This window comes from Lepeophtheirus salmonis, chromosome 13 (assembly GCF_016086655.4).
Source record: "Lepeophtheirus salmonis chromosome 13, UVic_Lsal_1.4, whole genome shotgun sequence".
Taxonomy (NCBI): domain Eukaryota; kingdom Metazoa; phylum Arthropoda; class Copepoda; order Siphonostomatoida; family Caligidae; genus Lepeophtheirus; species Lepeophtheirus salmonis.
In genome coordinates this window covers 21,517,471-21,526,950 of record NC_052143.2, presented here as the reverse complement: position 1 = coordinate 21,526,950, position 9,480 = coordinate 21,517,471, and the positions used below count along the sequence as shown (strand labels likewise).

Genomic DNA, 9,480 nt, shown 5'->3' with positions numbered 1-9,480 from the left:
AACTCAACTTATCGTATTCTAGACTGACAGTTTCATTTTCATTAAAAGTATATGTATGTTGAGCCATGTTGTGAGCAAAAAAAAAATCAAGAAAAACTTAATGGGACTTCTAAGAAACTCAAATATATATGTTATTTCATTACATCCATGTACATTACAAATCAAATTATTATTTTGTTTTTTCAACTTAGTATGGTTAGACATTGTAAGCTAGAGTTATAAAAACATAATAGCAATTACGTACTTTTAACATATGTATAATACATTATACAGGGTGGTTCAGATAAATTGGGAAAATATTTCAAGTCTTATAACGAACAAACTAAATGGAGTAGAGCCATAAATTTTGTATTTTTTCAAACACAAATTTAATTAAATTCGATTATTTATAATGAAATCCTGCTCTCTTGATAACCTCGGCCACAGACCCACAGGGACAAAAAAAAAGTCCAGGATTTGTTGACCACAAAATGGGTGCACTTTTAAAAATGGATTTTTGGCCTTCAAACAGCCCAGACCTGAATCCATGTGATTTATATCTCTGGGGAGGGTCAAGTATGTGCCAAGTATCATTTGTTTATTGAGGCCCTGAAAAAGTCAGTTACCTGTAAAATGGCAAGGCTTGATCCACACGAGGTCGCCTGGGTACGGTCAAAGGTTCCGGTGGCCAAAGTTATCAAGAAAGGTAGATCTTATTATAAATAATTGAATGAAATAAAATGTATCCCTCAAATAAATAAATAAATATGGGTTGACCCAATCTATATCGTTCCTTATAAGCCTTTAAAATATTTTTCAAAATTATCTGGACCACCCTTTATATGTATGTATCTTGTAAAAACTAGTGTTAGACTTCGGTTTTAAAGTCATACAGCGATCTTCCAACTTTTTTTTTATGTTCCACCTCTGGAAGGACCGGGCAAAATCCTACACAAATAAAAATCTATTGAATAATTTATCTAGAGCCTGTTGTCCATCGAGTTACTTTGTTCCATATAACCTTAATAATTTTTCAAAGATATAAATAATTTGGTTCTAGTTCTTTGATATTCATCGGTAGTGTAAAAAGAGTTTCTTTAGAAAAGAAAAAAAAATGTTATCTGGGACTACATTGTTTAACTTCATAAAGAAAAATAAGGTTTATATTCCTATGCACCATTTGAGAAAAAGAACTTTAATCAAACTTTTAAAATTCAAATTTCAAAAATTCAGAAACATAACTTTACAAATAGAGAGTGCTGTTAAAAAATCATTTTCAAATTACTATAGAGTTCAAAAAGCGGTCTTTGAAGTCTTAAACTTTACTAACATTATTTTTTTATTAAATAATGTGACAGAAGATCAAATTAACATGTCACCTTAAAAATTGGCCACCCTACTACACAAGCTAAAATTAAAAAAATAGCCGAATTTTACCTTCTTTGTGACCTTAAAACTTTACTTTTTATACTTGGAATGTTAGATAACTATTGCTATAACCATAAAAAGGCATTAATGATCACGACATTCGCGAGTTTCTTCTTATTATTTTGAAAATAGATTTAAGAAATACGTATTCATATGTTAAAAAGTAATACTTGGGGTAGGAGAGGCCAAAAATTAAAAATCATTTTTCTTGAGTGCTTAAAAGATGAAATTAACTTCCAAAAAGCTGGCCTAAAATTTAATTTGATTTTAACAACCTCCCCCGTAGTAAAAAGGCAAAATCAGTTAGCATTTAGTCGCGTCTTTCCAACTATTTAATTATTATACAATAATGATTGTTGAAAATAGTTCACAGCTAATTAAAAATGAATCAATTAACACGTACAACACTGATTATAGGAAAAGAAACAGAAAAAATGAGAGTTGACAGTCAAAAAGGGAGTAGATTATTCTTTAAGTGTTAGAAATGAGATGTAGAAAAAATAAAAGTTTAAGACCGAAGAGGGGGGTTGGGGAATTTGGTCTCAGACTGAGACCACAACACTAGTAAAGAAAAACTTGAATATAAAAAAAGGGAATGTGCATTGCGTACTAACAATACAAAAAAAAGATTTAAAATTTAGGGAAATGTAAGAATTATTATTACTCAGAAAGTACTTTTTTACTAACATTAAGTATAAGACTCCTTCTTCGTCATTATCTTTGTCTTTATATGTCAGTATATATTATGCGAGACACTTCACATCATAATACACATAAGAAAGGGGAAACACGTACTTGAAATGTCTGTATGTATGCCCCTCTCTCTCTCTCTCTCTATTAGTTTTTTACTCATACTTTATATATGTATAAAAAAAATATGATTATTATATTCTTCTTTATCGATAGGAGAACATTTATTATATAATATATGTATAAGTGAAGAGACAGGGAAAGAACTACGGATTTATCATCATCATATGTAGGTAGACTTATCATCTCGCACACTCAATGTTCTTTAGAGATGATCTCCTCTTACATATCTACTTTTGCTATCTCGTCAGTGAAATGTGGATAATGTAGGGTAGAGGAGAAGAGTTAAGGAAAAGGAGCTTTTACAGACTAAATAAGGTTACAAAATTCAATTCGCTATTCTCGTTTAATATCTCATTACAGTACAGTATATGTGCTGAATGTAGATTATACAAATACATTTGTCTTTTGTAAATTGAAGAAAAAAGTTTGCATGAAAGAACTAGATTGAATAGATGAAATAGCATTTTACACAAAACCTCTTGTTGGTTATTTATATAATGAATGAATGAATTGAAGAGGAAGGTTGTGTTAGTTGTTTATAGGATTCCCTTTGATATGAAGGTATCTTTTTGTGATGTTATTTTATAGATCGGATACATTTTTTAAGGTCCTTCTAATTTTTGCTTTTGTTTTGAAATCAGTCTTGTTATATGAAGGTCAAGACTAAAGTCTGTGATATCCATTTTCTTATTATATTACTGGAATCAATGTGTGTGAGTTTTTCATATCCAATCGTACTACAGGGACGTCTGCAGGGGTGGAATGGAGGAGTTGCAGCCCCCCAAATTAAAAAAAAATAGTATTTTTTTTTCAAGACATTTTTTTCGTGAGGATGAAAATTTTTGAACAAAAATGTTGCTAATTTTTTTTTTTAAATTCTTTTATTTCTTAAAGTATCGCTTATTTGGAAAAATTTATTGAGCAGAGCAAAAAAAATTTTTTTTTTTTTTTTTCAGATTAGCTCACGTTTTGCGAATTTTTTTCCAAAAATTTAATTTTCTACGAATAGTTATAAGTAATTGAATTTTTTTCTTAAATTTAAGGTTTGAAATTTGTCTTTTGAAAATTCTAGATCAAAAAGTTTTCATTTTTCAAACTTTTTCACCAAAAAATTATTATTTAAAATTAATTTTTCATATTTTTTTTCAAAAAAATACTGTTTGAGAATATCTATGAATATTTAATTTAATTTTTTTTTAAATTTTATTTATGATATTTTTTTACAAAAGATATAATTTTTCAAAAATTATATTTTCTGTGAACATTTATAGATATTTGAAATTTTGTATTACAAAAATTTAATTATTGAAATTTTGTATTACAAAAATTTAATTATTGAAATTTTGTATTACAAAAATTTAATTATTGAAATTTTATTTTTGAAATTATTACAACAATTTTTTTCTATTTTTTTCAAATTACTCATTTTTTGACAATATCTATGAATATTTGAAATTCTTTTTCAAAAATTTAATATTTGAAATTTGTAGTGGATAGATAAGGATTTCTGAATCTTTAAAAAAAATTGTAATATTTGGATTTTTTTTTCTCAATAGAATTAGAAAAGCCAAGCCCTTTCACCCCTTCCCCCTTCCCAAAAAAAAAAAACATATGCAAATATGTAATCTTGCAGACGCCCTTATACTAAAATGTCAACTAATACCTAATTGGTGTAACTCTATCTGTCGAATAGGGTTTAATTGATTTTAAAATGATATAGATTAGGGTTCTGGTCTGATTTATTCGTTTTTTATTACAGCAACATAGATTATTCTCATGCCAAGTGATTGACTTCAAAAATTTATTGGTTGAAGGTGTAGGTTTTTTTATTAATTTATTTAATACCTATGCTTATAATTATTTTGTTACTTGTAGTAACAGATTCATTTATTCTTTAGGTTTTAACTCCCAGTTGCTATAGCTGCTCGGAATCCAGTGTCTTCATAATAGTCAGTCCCTAAACTTTAGTAACCACTTAGTTTATTCATTGATTAGGTTAATATTATATATATTTTTTAAATAATTATCCAATAAACTACTTTTTGGCTCCACTACTCACAAATATTTTTTTAAATTATTGATATCAGCCTGCTTCTTTTGCTGTGATCTTCTCTTGGTGTCGATCCCTCAAATTATTGGTTTTATTTTCATCTCATCTTCATTATTTTCATTCAGCTCTCCTTGATAATTAATATTAGTTTTTAATTAATTTTTAGTTCCTATTTGGTTCCAAAACACGTTCCTGAAATATCTTTTGTCAGTTTTAGGTAAACAGGTAAAAGTTGCATGGACCTAAGTCTCGAGAATAAGGACCCTGAGGGAATTTTTTTATTATTTTAAAGTCATGAAACCATGGTGTACTATGAGAGATGAGGTCTTGATGCAGAATCCATCCATTGGCAGTCTTCTCTGGTCTTTTCTTCGTCAAATGTTTCAGAAATGATTGTAAGATATGTAGATAGTACTCTAAGTAGATGGTGTGGTCTTTAGACATGCATGTGTTATAAATGATGCTCTTGAAGTCAAATAAGACAATAAACTTCTTTTTTTTTTCTCACTTTCAACCACCTTGTCTTTTATGAGAGGATTGCTTCCTACTAGAAGCCTTTGATTAAAGATTTTCTTGTTTTCAGGGGGTTTAATACACGACCCATGGCTCATATATGGTGACCAAACTCTCCAAAAATATTTTTCTATGGTTAAAAAAATGTATCTAGAAGTTCCCTGGCATCTCCAGATCATTGGTTTTGTGGCCTTCAGTAAGAACCCAACGTTTTGACCTTTTGCGTTGGTGAAGGTCATCATGAATTATATAGAAAGCAAAACAATAGGAAAGGTGAAGGTCAAAGGCAATCTCCCTGATTTTTAAACGAAATGTCAGAGTTTATAATATTACTCACGAGGTCAATATTCTTCTGATGCTTTTGGTTGGCTTTGCAGATTTTACTCGATTATCTTCAATGATCTCCCCACCGTTTCTGAACTCCTTGTGAAGTTTGAAAACCAATGATCGATTGAGAATAAGTTCCTTACAAGCCACAGACAGTAATATGTAGATTGTAATCCCAGACTTTCTCGCCAGGGCATAGTATTTGATGAGACGACACTGATCAGAGATTGAAAGTTGGGGGCTTTAGTGATTTATCAACTTTGACAAGTTTGACCTTTGAAACGACAAACAATTTAGTAGGAATAATTGAAAAAAAAAAATCCAAACTTATTGACTTACTAAAAATGGACATATTGAGAAACTCTTGAGGTAGTCATTACTAAACTTGATCACAGGTCAGATTGAGTTAGTTGCACTGATTAAGGATATGTAGACATTATAATTACTCCATCCGACATGGGAATCGTCATTGAGTTCCACATACATAAAATATATATCTTACTCTAGGAACGACTGAGACGTGAATCTACGTCATTGAGTTAAAGGTTATAATTTTGTAAAGAGTGCGTTGTCCATTGAGCCACGAAGTTCCATAGCCTTCGTTGTCCTGTCAATTTTGTGTCTGTAGTTGTTTGATATCCGAAAAAAGGGTTTGTACAGCTATACCTTTTTTTCTCCCCTAGATATGAATAAAGCAATGTATTTTAAATCATTTTCAATTATTTTTTTAGTACAGTTAGTAATGATAGTTAGACACAAATTGAACATTGAGTGTTTACTTATGGGTTAAATAATTTGTCTTTCTTTTGCTTCTTTTTGTTTGTAGTATTTATCTCAATATGTTATAATGTATTTGTTTATTTAAGTTGGATTTTTTTTTTGTATGTATATTACATAGTGCTCAATTAACTTTCTTTACTATGATTATATTTTATATATTTACATTGTACAATGTTCATACAGAGTACTTATGTATCTGTAAGATTCCTGTAAAACCCTAACAAAATATACAATTATATACTTGCGCTTTTATAATAATGAAGATAGATTGGGTCTGTAGGTATGTAGAATGTAACTACTATGTTTGAATATATTTGTCTTATGTAACTATTTTCATAAATATCAATGAATGAGTACTCTCAAATATTTATCCTTGAAGCTGAGATATTTGAAAAATAAAATACAAGTAAAAGGCCGGGTTTTACATTTTTCGAGATTATTAGAAAAGGAAATTAAATTAAGATAAATTCAATTGTAATATTTAGAATAAGATATGAAACACAAAAATATTTAAAATCAAATTATAATAACGGCTGATTTTCGTATAAACGAGGTCGTTTGAAAAGTCTTGCAAAGTCCAAGAGATGGCACTACTGGCGTTTAACAAGGTTATTTTTAGTTCGTAGATTCTCTTGTAAGACCACATACCAACTTTCAGCTAGATCGGTCAATTTGTGACTGTTTGGGATTCGTTTGAATTGAGGAATCGGTTGGGCAGATTAAGCTTTTGGATTCCCAAGGAATAATCCTCATCGACTATCCGGAAAAGGGTAAAACTATTACAGGTACATATTATTCATAGTTATTGGACCGTTTCAAAACCAATCCATAACGACTATGAAGTTGTTCGAGTAAAATTAATAGAAATAGGTTTCCAATTCGAGTTGCCCACAGGACTAGCAATCTCAGGCACCTTCACTCTCCTGTCAGCCATCACCATATCATGATTCTGGAGTAGTGACCTCAACAGGGATCAACTTGTGCCCATATAGCCACTCCAAAAATTTTGAAACCACTTATAAACTATTCTGATTGAAGTTGCAAAGTCCCCATAATGTTTATCAAGTCTTTTGAGATATTTTACCTTTCATATAGTAATGTTTAATCAACACAGAAAATTATTTTTTATCTATTTTTTGAAAACAACTCCACTTCATCGATTCAAACGAATGCCAAACGATTCTCATCAGAAGTGGCTAAAATATAGGTTAGTAACGTCTTCACTTTTAACCAATAAATCGAGAGCGAGTCCAGAGGATAGAATGTGTTCATTCTGTAAGAATGTTTCATGTTTTTTTTTACTTTTTCCATAATGGTTGTACCCATGTTGGCAATGGTGGAGGACATTGTATGTATAGCGCCATTTCAAAGTGAGACTCACAGCAGGATGGGGTTGTCGTCACGTCACCTTCATATGATGAGTGTCTCAAAATAGAGAAAAACATTTCCAAGGTACAGGAAATGCTCTACTTGGCAAAAACAAGAGAATAGGATTATTCTATCCGGAATCCAAAGCTGCGTATCCACCTTGATTAAAATAATAGACTCCTTCTCAGATGGAGGCACAGTACTAGTCACATAATAGTTTTTAATTATACTTTACTGAACTATTCATTTTTTTTTTAAATTTATTCTTCTTTTGTTTGTTTAATTGTCAATATAGTTTATGAAATTGTAATTTTAAAAGTAAATAATTATATGCCGAATAAGATTTAATAAATGCATCATATTTAAAAAAAAAAAAAAGCTATTGAATAATAATTCCATATTTGGAAGAATTAACAAACTACGAACTGATTGTATTTTTTTTTTTTTTTCTTGCAAAGAATAATAAAAATAACGACGTTTCCAATATTAGTAAAACAATAATTATATTAGAAATGGGTTATTAATTGTTTTTAGATCAGAAGTCAGTAAAAATGTAACCTTCATCCGGATTTTATTTAACTTGGAACTTAACTTCGGAAAAAATCCTTATAAAATCCAATAAAGGTACTTGTCCAATTTTAATTTGAGATTTGGATCTAAAAGTTTGGGTACACGAATTTTACTCGAATATTTACGTTTTAGACCTGAAATGCTCTTTGTTGCACAAATGCAACATAAAAAAAACACACCTTCAAAAATATATTTTCTTCTTTATATTACTTATATGAAACATTTTTCACCTAATGAAGTTAGTTTCAGGAAATCAAAAAAAGAATATAAGCGTTACTATCCGAACCGACCCGAATCCAACAAAATATGAAAATATCCTTTCTTTACTGACGAAGGTAAGTTTCTCATTTTTATAGTAATAATATAAAATATTAATATATTATTTTTTAATAAAAGTAATCGGAATAATTTTTGGAACGCAATACTAGAAGCATCCTCAGCCATAAAAATTATAGCAATTATATTTCCTCCGTATTCCATGTTATATCTACAAAACTCACTCTCTTTTCTCCTCCGAAAAATCGAAAGGAGTTCAATTAGTTTCGGCAAGATCGGTTATAAATCATAAATAAACAGTTAGGGCGCTTCAAAAATATCCTCTTAATAGTAATTTTCTAACTTGTCTTAATCTTCCACTTCGTACTACACAACTTTTTGAGAAATTATCTCGTCGTTATAAAGATTATCCTAATTTTTATTGTTTATATAAATAAAGTGGCAAGATTTGGTCATTATTTATATTAACACTCTTTGATTATATTTATTAGAATAGTTTGAGAATCAATAATAAGATTACGTCCAGTTTGAGCAATTTTTGATCGAGGAAAGTCAATTGAGTTGAAAAGAACTTCCCCTTCTTGTGGTCATTCTTATATTTTTTGTCCAAAATAAGCTTTGGCTTAATAATTAATTATTTTCCTATTGTACTAATAGGTATAGCTTATTGGCAAAGGTAATTATTCTAAATAATATATATCAGAATTAACCATACCAGAAAAATGTCAGTACTTTTTACAACAGTCTGTTTGTATCCAAGCTCACAATTTCTCAACTTTTGCTTTTAAAAACTTAGTTTTGAATGTTTAAGGAATTGTATCATATGATAAAAATAATTAATAATCAAATGATAAAAATTATAGTGAAAATTGACTGCAATATTGCAGCTATATTTATCAAAAATTACTTTCCCCTTACCAAATCAGTGCCATTTAATATCTCTAAGAAAATTTGGAACAAATTTTCTTTTTTTTTTAAAATTTATTTCTTCTTGTTAAATACTATTTTCTCATATCGCTTACATCCTTGATCTTGCTACGACAAACCTCAGATTGGTCGTTCAACATCTTGGATCCAGCCTTCTAATACATAAATTCGATCATGAAACACTTGTTCTTGAAAATATTAGTATTATTCAAGTACAGTTCGTGATAAGGATGATAGTCGATCTTCATAGCCTCTCTGTAGTAGAAGAACACTTGACAAAGAACTCTAATGCGTTTCCTCCATAGCATTTGTTGAGGAGTTCGGGCATCCTTCGTAAGACACGTTGCTTACCATAACTGATGTGACAACCTATTGTGCAGGCGATTGTATTTTCACAGACAAATATATGTGGTGGACAGCAATGGGCTTCTTGGTGAACAAACCGTCAT

The 9,480-nt window shown here is 29.7% G+C and overlaps 1 long non-coding RNA gene across 1 annotated transcript in view; it reads right to left on the bottom strand.

The window, feature by feature from the left end:
* Window positions 1-4,007: 4,007 nt before the first annotated feature.
* The window catches only part of LOC121127544 (uncharacterized), a 29,833-nt gene continuing 24,360 nt past the window's right edge, over window positions 4,008-9,480 (bottom strand). Inside the window, exons 2-3 of the long non-coding RNA XR_005867856.2 lie at window positions 5,450-5,789; window positions 4,008-5,384 (exon numbers count right to left, since the gene is read on the bottom strand). This is a non-coding gene — a long non-coding RNA (uncharacterized lncRNA). The remainder of the gene's footprint in view (window positions 5,385-5,449; window positions 5,790-9,480) is intronic.